Source organism: Balaenoptera physalus, assembly GCF_965194825.1.
Source record: "Balaenoptera physalus genome assembly, chromosome: 8".
Classification (NCBI taxonomy): domain Eukaryota; kingdom Metazoa; phylum Chordata; class Mammalia; order Artiodactyla; family Balaenopteridae; genus Balaenoptera; species Balaenoptera physalus.
This window is the reverse complement of record NC_138887.1, coordinates 111,315,810-111,331,248: the sequence shown is the minus strand read 5'-3', so window position 1 is coordinate 111,331,248 and position 15,439 is coordinate 111,315,810. Positions and strand designations below refer to the sequence as shown.

The following is a 15,439-nucleotide window of genomic DNA, read 5'->3' as shown; positions in this document are numbered from 1 at the left end:
AGGAAATCGACAGTAACACAGTAATAGTGGGGGACCTTAACACCTCACTTACACCAATGGACAGATCATCCAAAATGAAAATAAATAAGGAAACAGAAGCTTTAAATGACACAATAGACCAGATAGATTTAATTGATATTTATAGGATATTCCATCCAAAAAGAGCAGATTTCACTTTCTTCTCAAGCGTGCATGGAACATTCTCCAGGAGAGATCACATCTTGGGTCACAAATCAAGCCTCAGTAAATTTAAGAAAACTGAAATCATATCAAGCATATTTTCTGACCACAACGCTATGAGATTAGAAATGAATTACAGGGAAAAAAATATCACAAACACATGGAGGCTAAACAATACGTTATTAAATAACCAAGAGATCACTGAAGAAATCAAAGAGGAAATCAAAAAATACCTAGGGACAAATGACAATGAAAACACAACGATCCAAAACCTATGGGATGCAGCAAAAGCAGTTCTAAGCGGAAAGTTTATAGCAATACAATCTTACCTCAAGAAAAAACAAACATCTCAAATAAACAACCTAACCTTACACCTAAAGGAACTAGAGAAAGAAGAACAAACAAAACCCAAAGTTAGTAGAAGGAAAGAAATCATAAAGATCAGAGCAGAAATAAATGAAATACAAACAAAGAAAACAATAGCAAAGATTAAGAAAACTAAAAGCTGGTTCTTTGAGAAGATAAGCAAAATTGATAAACCATTAGCCAGACTCATCAAGAAAAAGACAGAGAGGACTCAAGTCAATAAAATTAGAAATGAAAAAGGAGAAGTTACAACAGACACCGCAGAAATACAAAGCATCCTAAGTGACTACAACAAGCAACTCTATGTCAATAAAATGGACAACCTGGAAGAAATGGACAAATTCTTAGAAAGGTAGAACCTTCCAAGACTGAACCAGGAAGAAATAGAAAATATGAACAGACCAATCACAAGTAATGAAATTGAAACTGTGATTAAAAATCTTCCAACAAACAAAAATCCAGGACCAGATGGCTTCGCAGGTGAATTCTATCAAACATTTAGAGAAGAGCTAACACCCATCCTTCTCAAACTCTTCCAAAAAATTGCAGAGGAAGGAACACTCCCAAACTCATTCTATGAGGCCACCATCACCCTGATACCAAAACCAGACAAAGATACTCCAAAAAAAGAAAATTACAGACCAATATCACTGATGAATATAGATGCAAAAATCCTCAACAAAATACTAGCAAACAGAATCCAACAACACATTAAAAGGATCATACACCATGATCAACTGCGGTTTATCCCAGGAATGCAAGGATTCTTCAATATACGCAAATCAATCAATGTGATACACCATATTAACATATTGAAGAATAAAAACCATATGATCATCTCAATAGATGCAGAAAAAGCTTTTGACAAAATTCAACACCCGTTTATGATAAAAACTCTCCAGACAGTGGGCACAGAGGGAACCTACCTCAACATAATAAAGGCCATATATGACAAACCCACAGCAAACATGATTCTCAATGGTGAAAAACTGAAAGCATTTCCTCTAAGATCAGGAACAAGACAAGGATGTCCACTCTCACCACTATTATTCAACATAGTTTTGGAAGTTCTAGCCACAGCAATCAGAGAAGAAAAAGAAATAAAAGGAATACAAATTGGAAAAGAAAAGTAAAACCGTCACTGTTTGCTGATGACATGATACTATACATAGAGAATCCTCAAGATGCCACCAGAAAACTACTAGAGCTAATTAATGAATATGGTAAAGTTGAAGGATACAAAATTAATGCACAGAAATCTCTTGCATTCCTATACACCAATGATGAAAAATCTGAAAGAGAAATTAAGGAAACACTCTCATTGATCATTGCAACAGAAAGAATAAAATACCTAGGAATAAACCGACCTAGGGAGACAAAAGACCTGTATGCAGAAAACTATAAACCACTGATGAAAGAAATTAAAGATGATACCAACAGATGGAGAGATATACCATGTTTTTGGATTGGAAGAATCAATATTGTGAAAATGACCATATTACCCAAAGCAATCTACAGATTCAATGCAATCCCTATCAAATTACCAATGGCATTTTTTACAGAACTAGAACAAAAAATCTTAAAATTTGTATGGAGACACAAAAGGCCCCAAATAGCCAAAGTGGTCTTGAGGGAAAAAAACAGAGCTGGAGGAGTCAGACTCCCTGACTTCAGAGAATACTACAAAGCTACAGTAATCAAGGAAATATGGTACTGGCACAAAAACAGAAATATAGATCAATGGAACAGGATAGAAAGCCCAGAGATAAACTGACAACCTATGGTCAACTAATCTATGACAAAGGAGGCAAGAATATACAATGGAGAAAAGACATCCTCTTCAATAAGTGGTGCTGGGAAAACTGGACAGCTACATGTAAAAGAATGAAATTAGAACACTCCCTAACACCATACACAAAAATAAACTCAAAATGGATTAGAGACCTAAATGTAAGACTGGACACTATAAAACTCTTAGCGGAAAACATAGGAAGAACACTCTTTGACATAAATCACAGCAAGATCTTTTATGATCCGCCTCCTAGAGTAATGGAAATAAAAACAAAAATAAGCAAATGGGACCTAATGAAACTTCAAAGCTTTTGCACAGCAAAGGAAACCATAAACAAGACGAAAAGACAACCCTCAGAATGGGAGAAAATATTTGCAAACAAATCAACAGACAAAGGATTAATCTCCAAAATATATAAACAGCTCATGCAGCTCAATATTAAGAAAACAAACAACCCTATCCAAAAATGGGCAGAAGACCTAAATAGACTTTTCTCCAAAGAAGACATACAGATGGCCAAGAGGCACATGAAAAGCTGCTCAACATCACTAATTATTAGAGAAATGCAAATCAAAACTACAATGAGGTATCACCTCACACCAGTTAGAATGGGCATCATCAGAAAATCTACAAACAACAAATGCTGGAGAGGGTATGGAGAAAAGGGAACCCTCTTGCACTGTTGGTGGGAATGTAAATTGATACAGCTACTATGGAGAACAGTATGGAGGTTCCTGAAAAAACTAAAAGTAAAATTACCATATGATCCAGCAATCCCACTACTGGGCATATACCCAGAGAAAAGCATAATTCAAAAAGACACATGCACCCCAATGTTCACTGCAGCACTATTTACAATAGCCAGGTCATGGAAGCAACCTAAATGCCCATCGACAGACGAATGGATAAAGAAGATGTGTGGTACATACATACAATGGAATATTACTCAGCCATAAAAAGGAACAAAATTGGGTCATTTGTAGAGACATGAATGGATCTAGAGATTGTCATACAGAGTGAAGTCAGTCAGAAAGAGAAAAACAAATATCGTATATTAACACATATATGTGGAACCTAGAAAAATGGTACAGATGAACCGATTTGCAGGGCAGAAATAGACACAGATGTAGAGAACAAACGTATGGACACCAAGGGGGGAAAGTGGTGGGGGGGTAGGGGTGGGGGGGTGATGAATTGGGCGATTGGGATTGACATGTATACACTGATGTGTATAAAACTGATGACTGATAAGAACCTGCTGTATAAAAAAATAAATAAAATAAAATTCAAAAAAATTAAATAAATAAAAAATAAAGTTCTAGAGAACCTAAAAAAAAAAAAAAAGAATGAAATTCTACCATTTGCAACAATGTGGATGGACCTAGAGGGTACTATGCTTAGTGAAGTAAGTTAGAGAAAGACAAAAACTCTATCACTTATATGTAGAATCTAAAAACATAAAATGAATGTACATAACAAAACAGAAACAGATTCACAGATAAAGAGAACAAACGAGTGGTTACCAGTGGGAAGAGGGAGGAGGCAAGATAGAAGTATGGAATTAAGAGATACAAACTGCTATGTATAAAATAAGTAACAAGGATATATTGTACAGCAGAGGGAAATACGGCCATTGTTTTGTGATAACTTTAAATGGAGTATAATCTATAAAAATATTGAATCACTGTGTTGTACACCTGAAGCTAATATAATATTGTAAGTCAGCTATACTTTAATAAAAAATTTAAATCTAAAAATATGTTATGACTGCTGTGGGGAAAATATACAGTAGCAGAGCAAGGATGGAAGCAGGGAGACCAGTTAGGAAGGCTTTGCAATAACGTAGGCAAGAAATTATGGCAGTTTGGCCCAGGGTGGTAGCAGCTGGATGGCAAGAGGTAGCTGATTTCTTGGTATATTTAGAAGGAAGAGCATACAGAATTTGCCAAAGGATTAGATTTGGGGCAGGAGAGGAAGAGAGGAGTTAAGACTAACTCTAAAATGGGAGAATAGAAAAGACGTTTATTGAGATGGGGTGGGCTTAGGGAGGAATGGTTTGGGACCTTCTCTACTTGGAATGTCTCCAAGTGGAAGACACCCACGTGGAGATGGGGATCAGGCAGCAGGATATGTACACCTGGAACTTAACTCATGCTGACCTGACCCACAGCTTTGTCCATTCCCTCCTAGCCAGCCCAGCGTCTTCTCTGTCTTGGCATGATGTCTTTAAATCTGAGCACTTCCAGCCTCATCCCACACTTCCGACTAGGTTCAATGTCTCCCTGGTTCTCATACTACTCCACTCCCTACTCCTAAATCAAAAGGTGAACAGGCGATTAGGACATGTCCTATGCTTGGAGAACAACCATTTGAATGGGGAACAACTTGGGGAACAACCTTCCCCATCTTACTTCCGTCAATTCCTTTCCAGTACCTCCTAAGCAAAGGCAGAAATGCTTAAGTTGCACTGCAGCCTCAATAAGCTACCTCTGAAGCCTTTTCTCCATGCCCTGCTCACCAAGGAAGTCTCTGAAGACGAGGTTTCTCGTGTGCCCTGGGATGAGGAAGAGAGTTTTTGGAACAGTGGGAACAAGTTACTTTTCCCCTAGAAAGATATACTAATGCTAGCTAATGAAGTAAACAATCTCTAAAGCTCAGTATCTGAACACACTAAAAGTTAATTTCTCACCCACGTCACAGTTCAGTGTGAGTCAGGCATCTCTCCTGATGGCACTCTTCCGCGTGGTGACTCAGGATCCCAGACCCTTCCATTGTGTGTCTCCTCCATTGCAGAGTCCCTCACTTCCAGCACTTGGGACACTGTATGGCCAGGTCTGGAAGTGGCATATGTCACTTCTGCCCACATTCCGTTGTCTGGAACTCAATCCCATGGTTCCACCTAACAGCAAGTGAGGCTGGGGAATCTAGTCTCCCGACCTGCCCAGGAAGAAGCAACAGGACGGGCGAGCATCTCTCCAGTCTCTGACACCAAAAGGTTTACCCCTCCTAGGGATGAATACATTGGTACTTTGGTTTTGCCCTTATTCCCTCGTGAATGTTACAGCGTGATTCTACTTTGCCATGCATGATTGCGCCCAGTGAACCCAAAAGATCGAGTTTCTGAACCAGCATAGTTGAGGACCAAACCGCGCTGACCCAAAGCGCGCTCAAGCCGCAAAGTTCCCTCAGGCACGTCTTATCTGGAACAACGCTGCCCACCGGAGTCATCAGACAGGCCCAAGTACATTACCTGTGCTCTGTGCTCTGTTTAATATGTCAATGAAGTGTGTCCTAAATTTACTTATTTCTAGGATCTCTTCCTCATTCCCCAGAAGGCCCGGTTTTACTGACCTCACATGCTTCCCATGGCGAGGGAGGGAGCGGAGGAAAGTGACTCGAAAGGAACAAGGCAGAGAGAGGGAGGGAAAGGGCAGGGTAAGGGAGGAAGTAAGCTAAACGGTGAAGGTAAAAACCTGCACCTGAGAGGGAGGAAGGGAAGTCAAAGGTGAAAATCAGCTCGGGAGAAAGGTTTGGGGAGCCAGCCACCAAGAGGGCGAGAACTCTAGAGAGGCGAGAGGGGGAGGAGCCGGAGGAGAGGGAAATGCAGGCGGAAGGAGGGAAGGGCGCCCTTAAGAGACCCTGGGGCGGCAGCCTGGGAACCGAGTGCAGCTGTTACCACGGCAGCAGCGCAGCTCTTTGGGCTCCAAGGAGCCCGAGCATCCCCCCTGGGAGCAGAACCCGCACCCACCCGGGAATGGGGCAGCGGGAAGCAGGAAGGAGGGGCAGGTGCAGGGGCGGATAAGGATGGACCTGAGCGCAGGCAGAGACGTACCAGAGGGAGGGGGAAAGCTGCCCCTGCTGGAAAGAACAAGTAAGTGCCCTGTGCTCGGCAGGCTACCTTTTCACCTCCTGCAGACGCTCAAAGCTCCCACTTCTCAGTCTCAGTTTGAAATAAACACACTTGCCCACCAAGACGAAGGGACTGAGGCTGGCGCCTCCCACCCATCCGAGCTGCCCGTGCCTGGGCCTTACCTGGCACACCTGGCCGCACTTGGATGCTTCTCGCCGGGAGTGCAGGCTGCCTCCGGGACTTTCTACTGCTCTGCAGGAAAATCTCAGGGCTGGGGCCTGAGGCCAAGAAGTGCGACGTGGGGTGCGGGTGCGGGCTGTAATTACGGTACTCGAGGGTGCGGCCGGCCCGAGGCGCAGAAACAGCCACAGAATCAGCCGTAAAGGATCGAACTGGCCCCGCTTCCTCTCTGAACGTTGGCCTCTGTCTTTCGCTCGGCAATACTTTTCAGACTGCTGGCTATTAGCAGACAGAGCATGCGCAGAAAAGGTCCCGCGCAACTCCAGGCGCAGGTGGGCAGGGCAGGTCGCGGAGGTACCGCCCCTCGGGGCAATTTCCCACAGCTGGGCAACCTGCGCCTTCCCTCATTGGCCGGTTCACTGTTTCACTCCATCAGATCTGCTTGGATTTTATTTTTCTCTCTCTCCTTTTGTTTTCTCCTTTGCGTTTCCTCTCTCTTCCTTTCCTTCGTTCTGGGCCACACCTGAGACTTCTCGTGGACGTTACTGAGTCTACAGGGCACTTAATAAGAGGGCAACCCAAGGCCACCCCCAAATGAAGGCTTTTTGTCTTCAGGCACCTTGGGGAACTTGCTTGCATTTCCACCAAGCCGCCTCACTGCCAAACTCCACCCAAGCCTGTCAGCTAAAGTGCGCGATTTACTTTATGGCTGTTTAAGGAACAGAAAGGAACTGCTGATATACACAGTGCCGTTTTAAAGTAATAACGTTGAGGCTACAAGCCGCATAGGAATCCCACGTCATCACTTCAGTTACATCTGAACTGTGGTGGTAATGGTGCTATCTTGCTTCACTCAGTTATCTCCACGTGGGTTAACGCCCTTCCGAGGAATCCCTTATCACCCCTCTCTTGGGTCCTTTTGGCGAGATTCACTGGATCTGGGGGAGGGTGATGGCTGATAGCTGTTTCTCCTGCCTGCCTCTCCAAGGCTTCAAAACCAAGGCTTGTAGGTTCTCCGAGCTGCCTGGGACTACCATGCACTTTTGTGTTCCATTCTTACAGATCTGTTCTTTTTAGTTCTCCCTCTGTTTCCTTGTGTCCTTGCTCCCAGGGTTCCCTGGCCCTCCCTTAGCTCGGATTCGGCTTATGTTAGTGACCCTTTAGCCTGCGTTCTGGAGCAACTACACTAGAAAGTCCCCTTAGCTTGCCACAGCTCCAGTCACGGCCTTGGTATTCCCGGCCGCCCCCAGCTGCTCCGCGTCACCTTGACTGATACTGATGAGCAGTCTCCAGAGTTCACAAGTCCCAGCTGCGTCCTGCCTGACAAACATTCTTAAGAAGTTGCATCCGTTTGCTTTCTTAGAGACACGGCCTCATTTCTCTCCTCCATCTCAGATTCCACTCAGGACAGAGCCACTGTGGAAGAAGGCTAGGCAGCTGGGATGCCTTTAAATAATAAAGCGCCTTTTAGACCCTCACAGCTGGACTGGGCCTTAGACATCATCTAGTTCAGTGATTCCCGGAGGAGCTGGGAAGGATGAACAGAGCTGAAACTGGCCAGTGGCGGGAAACAGTGCACCCAAGCAGCTGTGATAGCCGGGTAGCTCCACTAGGAAATGGGCTCCAACCCTGGCTGACCATCAGGATCACAGAGGAGCTGAACTGGCCCCTTTCTGCTGGGCACAGGCTTCCTCCTCCCCTGGGTTTCTTTAAAATGTTAATTTCTTGAAACTGTTTGTCCACCTGTTCTTGTGAAATTTTCCATCCACCCTACTATACCTTTGGCGGTTTTCTCCTTCCTCTTCAATGTATTTCCTAAGATCCTCTGCTTTTCCACCCACCAACTTGAGTCCCACACAAACACCACAGAAGAGTGTGGACATTCTTATCACTTTATATTTACCACCTGCTATTCATAGCTATTCCTGTTCATGTTTCCTATAGAAAACACCATCCCGATCAGTTCTCCTTCGATCCTGTGCCCAGTTGGCAAACACAGACCCATCTGTACAAACACACGCATAACAACAGGACGTTTAATCCTGCTCTTCCTGAGGCCTCTGTGTTCAAAGGGAATCCCCAAAGGTGGAGAACAGTATAACAGGTGTCATGCCTCTTACATCCTAATGGGTGTTAGACCACTTGCAGGACACCTTGTGAAGTTGAGAAACCAGTGTAGTCAGAGTTAGTCCATTACCCGCCTGCGTCCTATGACAGAGGACCAAGGAGAGACCATTCCTTTGGAGAAATTTCTGATGCTTTGCCCTCCTCTCAAATCATCACGGACTGCTGGGGTTCCTCGGAGAGGCTGGCATGTCTCTGGGGGCATATTGGGAATTAGTACGTAATATGAGCCTAAAAGATACAAGGGGAAAAGGCTTGAGGTGATGGGAGACAGAGAAAGAGAAGTGCCTTAGAAGCAATGTGCATTTGCACAAGTAACAGTAGAGCAGTGACGTTTCCTGTCCTGGCCAACCAAATGGGTCACGTGCTGGAAGGAAATGGCCTGGTGCCATCTTCCCAGGAACCTCACCCGTGAGCACTGCCTGGGAGGATGAACTGACCCAGCAGAAGGGTGGATCCTTGGAGTTCAGAGCCTGAGTGTCGGAGGTTTAAGCGGCCGTGGGGGGAGCTATTGCCTGATTCACTGGAACAGCACCGCGAGGTTCTAGTGGGGAATGTCAGAGAAACCAGGGAAGAAAACCTCGAGTAAAAAGTCAGCTTTGAAATTCTGCCAAGAGACCACCAACATTACAGCAGCCAGAAACTGTTCCCTTTTCCTAACCCTCCCCAGGACCAGAGATAGCAGCTTGCAAGGAGCCAGTGGAGAAAAGAGACAAGCAGCCATTCTGACCCATCCTGAACTGCAGGCAGCAGCCCTGCGGGAGGAGCAAAGCCCTAGATGGTGTAAGTTATTATGTGGGACTGGACATATTCACTACGAAAAGAAATCTGTTCTTGTGATTATAAGGACCGGGGAGATCTTCAGACCTGCCCAAGACTTCCCCCAAGGCAAAAGCTAGTCCACAGAGCAAAGGGGCGCGAGAGGAATTGAGTCCCTCTCGTTCAGTGTAATGAGCACACCATCCTGGCACCCAGACAAGGATGACGAACAGATAAGGATATATCAAACCATTACTTGACCTACAGTAAGAATAATCAGGAAGGATGTGGACCTTGTATATATTTTGACTTGGTCATTCCCACTGTGATGCTTCTCATGGCTGGAGGTTGGGCTCACACCCCCAGCAGTGATGATGCTCATCTTATTTTCTTCCAGGTACGTATCTTCCATTAGGTACCCTGCCACCCGATGAAGCGGGATGGGAGGAGATGACTCGATCATGGGTTTATAATCCCAACCACTAGGCTTTCCATAGAGTCAGGAATAACATGCTTTTCTGCTCAGTTATACTTTTTACATAAAAATAGAAATCTTTAATAAAACCAGATCAGCATAAACTAGTATTAGTAGAACATCATTGTTTCAACAGATGAATCATCTATTTCTATAAAGAAATAGGAATATATAGATATTTTCTTTCTAATCCAGAGACTCACGTGTGCATACGAACCATTTTAGGACCTTGTTAAAATGCAGATTCCCAGGCCTTATCCTACCCGGGGCAGGACCAGAGAATCTGCATTTTATTAAGCTTTCCTAGTGACTCGGAAGCCTATCGCAATTTAAGACATTGTTTTAATTAGTAGCGATCTATTGTTACTCATTACTTAACCTAACCTTTTGTTTTTCCCTAGACGTGAGTGGAACTATTAGTTTACCCAGAATCTTTTTGTTGTTGTTGTTAACATCTTTATTGGAGTATAATTGCTTTACAATGGCCATCATCAAAAAATCTAGAAACAATAAATGCTGGAGAGGAGAGGGTGTGGAGAAAAGGTAACACTCTTGCACTGTTGGTGGGAATGTAAATTGATACAGCCACTGTGGAGAACAGTATGGAGGTTCCTTAAAAAACTAAAAATAGAACTACCATACTACCCAGAATCTTTTCATGTAAAGTTTTAACATTTTGGAGGCCGTAGGCTTTAGCAACTTCGCCAAATGTCAAACCTACTAGCATTTCTCTTGTATGGAAAACTAGTAAATTGATTCTAATTACCTGCCTCCTAGTTTACCTCCTGGAATATATATTTGCCCTTTTGGCCGCTCTTCTCTTTGGGTGACAGAAACAAATAAAATGGCCAGATAGACTGTAGATTCGCAGTGGTTTCCCCATCAGAACCACTGCCCCAGTCAATCGCAAACACCTCTGAAGTTTATTCACTAAACACTTTCCAAGCCAAGATCACACACTCAGGATTAGAGACAAGTCAGCTTAAGAGCTTGGGGTTTAAAAATCTAAGCTAGCCCAGTCCATTTAATTGGAATTTAACAAGATTTTAAAACAGATACGGTAATTTCTTCACACATCCAGAGCTAATCAGATAGAAACAGGTGTGACTAGAATAGTAAAAACCAGGAGGGAGGGAATCTAGCCTGCCAAGGATTTAATCCGAGGCTGCGGTCAGTGACCTTTCAGATCCTTTTCCTCTGAGATTCTGCCATTTGTTTTTCTCTATTAAATTTATTCTTCGCTTTGGCTCACTGTTTCAGCCTGCTGAGAACATTTAGGGGCTTGGTTTTATCTTCTAGCATCTTAGTGATTCCCCCAATTTTGATTCCCCCTCCAGTTTGAGTCACGTACCTGTGAAGAGGTTCTTTTAAGCTGGTGAGAAAAGCCTGGACCAGGACAGACCCGTAACTTGGTTGCATCACCATCAGACTCATTTCACGGGTGACGCGTACACTGCCCCAGCTTCCAATGGACACCTGTAATTGCACCAAAAAAGAGGGCAGAAAGGGGGCAAATACATTTGTTACACACTGTCAGAGACACGTAGCGGGTGTGAGTTAGGCTCAACATGGGATGGGGCAGTAGGAGGGTGGCAGTGTGGGACTGAAAGCCGGCTCCCGGCACACTCATCACAATCATGAACAGTAACAACAGCTGCCTTTAGTGAGCGTTGACCCGGCATCAGTAACGAGCTAGCAGCGTGTGTACATCATCTCATTTAATTCCCACAGGCCTTTATAGGAAAGCACTGGTGCCGCCAGCATGGGTTCTGGGGCTGAATGGCTTAAGTTTGGACCCTGACGCTAGCACTTACCAGTTGTGACCTTGGAAGAGTTACTTATCTGTTTGAAGATCCTCATTTGAAAATAATGATAGTAATAGCACTAGTCATGGGCTTGTGGAATTAGATAGGGAACTCTAGCTGCTATTAGAACAGATAAGCCCTCAAATCTTAGTGGCTTAACATGTAATAGTCCAAGTGAGTGTTTGATGGGCAGCCTTCCACGTGGAAACGTAGGGACTCGTGTTTCTTCTATTTTGTGATCATGCTAACTGCTAGGAAGACAGGTATGAGTTGGGGATGGGCTGGGTGGGAGAAGAGACGGGTTAGGTACCAGACCTAGAAGCAACATACATTCTACTGAAATTCCCAGAAACCAGTCACGTGGCTACTCCAATTGTAAGGCAGGCAAGAAATAGGGTCTGTGTGTCCAGGAGGAAAAATAAACGAATTTGGTCTCTTCCATAGTTGAGAGGCTTAAACGTAAATTCCTCAGTTTGGTAGCTGGTACATAGTAAGTGCTCAGTAAATGGTAGTGATTATTAGCATTGCTATTGCACTAGCTCTGGCTACATTCCCTTCCGTGTCTTCTTGATGCCTCTGGTCCAGCTCTCTTAACCTTTCCCTTTGGAGTTCCCTCAGATGTAGCCTGACCTTGGATTTGTGATGCCTTGGGGAGTCTCTCTGTAACTCTTGGGAAACTTCAAGCATTAAGTCTGACTCTGTTCTGTGGACACCAACCCCGGCATCTTCTCTGAACCCACTGGTCACCGTAACACCAGCGGGATGTGAGGGTGTAGGTAGGATAGGGTAGTTCAATCTGTATTAACAGCTCAGGAGAGAGCTCCAGACTGAGATGTCAGAGTCAACAACGTATCAGCAGTGATTGTATCTATGTGACTAGTGAGAAATGGCACAAAGAATGTGTAATATGAGAGGAGTGAGGACTGAGGTCAGTCCTGAGAAACACCAACGTGGAAGACAGTGTTTCCCAAACCGCAGGCATCTGTGTACCCCAGGGTTGTGTCACCCGGACTATGATGTTTCTTAGACTTTTTCTCAGTTTAACTCAACTTTAATTTTTTGAGATTATTTAGAAAGGAAACATATTTTCACTGTAATAAATGAGAAAGTAGTATCGCTTGTCACCAGTAGCAAGTCCTCCTAAAAATAAGTAAGAATGGAGATAAACAAAAACCTGTTTCTAGATTCTAGCTGGTGACTGTCGGCCAGAAAAGGCTATACATCTGAGAGGGCTTTCCTTTTATTTTTTTAGAAGAGGAAAATTAGCTATCATTAGAGAGGTGTTAAAGACGTACTGATTCCAAACTGAGACTCTCTTTGTTTAACTCAGAAGAATTGAAAGAGAATTAAGAGAGAATCTACTTTCTCACTACACAACTCACATTTGAGGCAGGGCTCAGATCCAGAGGGGGCCACTTTACATGGTGTAGAAAGCCCTGGTTGTGACCTTGTACCACCTAAAATTATCCCTCTGCCATCAGTGGTATGAATCCCTCCCTCTGGGAAAACCAGGAGAGGTGGAGTCATGGCATCCAGGGGTGGAAAGGGCCAGGGAGTGGTTAGTTTTCAGAGGCTGCAAAAAGATCAGGCAAAGTCAGGACTGAAAAGCTCCTTCTGAACTTGGCAACTAGGGCTCACTGGTGTCTTTGGTGGAGTGGATTTAATGGCACAGTGAGGGCCGAGAGGCAGAATGCAGCACTTGAACAGTGAAAGGGAGGTGACACTGTGGAAACAGCATTGAGGAGCTTGGCTGTAAAGGACAGAGTTAAGATTAAGGGAGATTTGCATTCTTTTGTAAAACATGGGAGACATTAGAACATATTTTTAGACATTGGGGAAGGAGCTGGATGCTGGCAAGTACTGCAGGGGGGTGACGGTAGATGGATCAAGGTCCCAGTTTGGGGAAGATGAGGAGGGTTCCGGTCAAGAGCACAGGTGGGAGATCTAACCCAGAAGAGGAAAAGGGTCAACTTTTCTTAGTTTGAGGGTAGAAGGTGAGGGCATATCCAAGCCCAGGAGCTTTCTTGGGTAGAAGAGTGGAAAGTGGAAGGATTTCATGTCTGAAGCCTGATTTTCCTTTGATAAGTAAGGGGTGAGGTTATATCTGTGGCCAAGAGAAAAAGTGAGTGCAGGCTTGAACTACTGGTTCTCCAGTTCAAAGAGTATATTAGTGTTCTCCAGAGAACCAGAACCAATAAGATGTATATATACCTATTGAGAGAGAGAAGGAGAGAGAGACTTTAAGGAATTGACTCACATGATTATAGAGGCTGGCAAGTCCAAAATCTGCAGGGTAAGCTGGCGTGCTGAAGACCTAGGGAAAGGTTGATGTTACAGCTCAAGTCCAAAGGTGGTAAAAGGCAGAATTCCCACTTCCTTCCGGGAACCTCATTCTCTTTTCTCTTAAAGCCTTCAACTGATTGGATGGGGCCCACCTATATTACAGAGGGTAGTTTTCTTCACTCACGGTCTACTGATTTCAATGTTAATATCATCTAAAAAAATACATTCAGAGCAACATCCAGACTGATGTCTGACCAAATATCTGGGTTCTGTGGCCAAGTTGACACATAAAATTAACCATTGCATGTAGTATTAATGATCTCATTTATATCCATAGCAAAAACATGAGGTGATGTAGATAAAGAGAAGACTGTAGAATGTGGAGACAATCCTCCGGATTCTAGGAGGTTCTCATTGTTAGTAGGTGCTCTGCGGACCCCAGGGTTTCTGATGGAGCCAGAGCTGAAGATGACAGCACAGAAGGGTCATGGGGGACAATCCACCCACCCCACCTTCGAGGAGAGGCGCCATCTCGGCATCGAAGGATAGACCCTATGAAAGCAAACTTTCTCTACGCAAATTCTGATCTTGAAGTCCCAGTCAGTAACTGCTGAGGACTCCTCTCCTGTCACACCAGCCCCAGGACACAGGTGCTTTCAAGACAACAAAATATAGGGCTTCCCTGGTGGCGCAGTGGTTGAGAATCCGCCTGCCAATGCAGGAGACACGGGTTCGAACCCTGGTCTGGGAGGATCCCACATGCCGTGGAGCAACTGGGCCCGTGAGCCACAACTACTGAGCCTGTGCGTCTGGAGCCTGTGCTCGGCAACAGGAGAGGCTGTGATAGTGAGAGGCCCGCACACCGCGATGAAGAGCGGCCCCCACTTGCCGCAACTGGAGAAAGCCCTCGCACAGAAATGAAGACCCAACACAGCCAAAAATAAATATTAAAAAAAAAAAAAAAAAAAAAGATAACAAAATATAGGAGCTACCTTTTCGTTCTTTCTCCTTCTTCTATTTTCACCATGGGTCAAAGGTATATATATTTATTTCATTGAGATCGGTGTGATCATTTACTTTCAAGGCTGCCTTTTCTCAGTAGAATTTCTAGTCGAGCTTATTCTTTCCCTCACTCACAAGCCTGAGTTCTTTACACATCCATCCCGTCCTTGGCAAGAACCCTTGGAGACATACCTAGTGGCAAGCCACCTGCCGTGGACTGAGGGTGGATCTATTCTGGTCATAGGCTTTGTGATCTGGACAAAGGAATTGAGTACGTGCCTGTCAAATTGTCAGGCGATACTAAATTTGGTGGGCCAGCTGAATTCTAGCAGAAAATCATGCAAAATAAGGTCTAGCAATTGGGGGAAAATTGGCCCACAGGGAAGACAATTGGATGAAATTCAGTAGGACTACATGGGCCTAGAATTCTACCTCTGGAACTGCAACTAGCTATATAACCTTGTAGTTCAGAGACCAAGCCTCAGATATGAGTTGTGCCACACCGGAGAGTTTTGGAGCCAAAGGGACCTTTGAGAAGTCATCCGCCCCCTCCCCCATTTTATATGCATCGGACAAAAAGGTTTCTTCCAACTTTGAAAGGTTATGGTTCTCCAAGTTCATGT

General features: G+C 44.3%; 1 protein-coding gene across 2 annotated transcripts in view; it reads right to left on the bottom strand.

The window, feature by feature from the left end:
- The window catches only part of AGK (acylglycerol kinase), a 126,034-nt gene extending 119,384 nt beyond the window's left edge, over window positions 1-6,650 (bottom strand). For both annotated transcript variants that reach the window (XM_082473093.1, XM_082473096.1), the window contains exon 1: window positions 6,371-6,650. The gene's annotated coding sequence lies outside the window, so the exon portion shown is untranslated. The remainder of the gene's footprint in view (window positions 1-6,370) is intronic.
- Window positions 6,651-15,439: the final 8,789 nt, after the last annotated feature.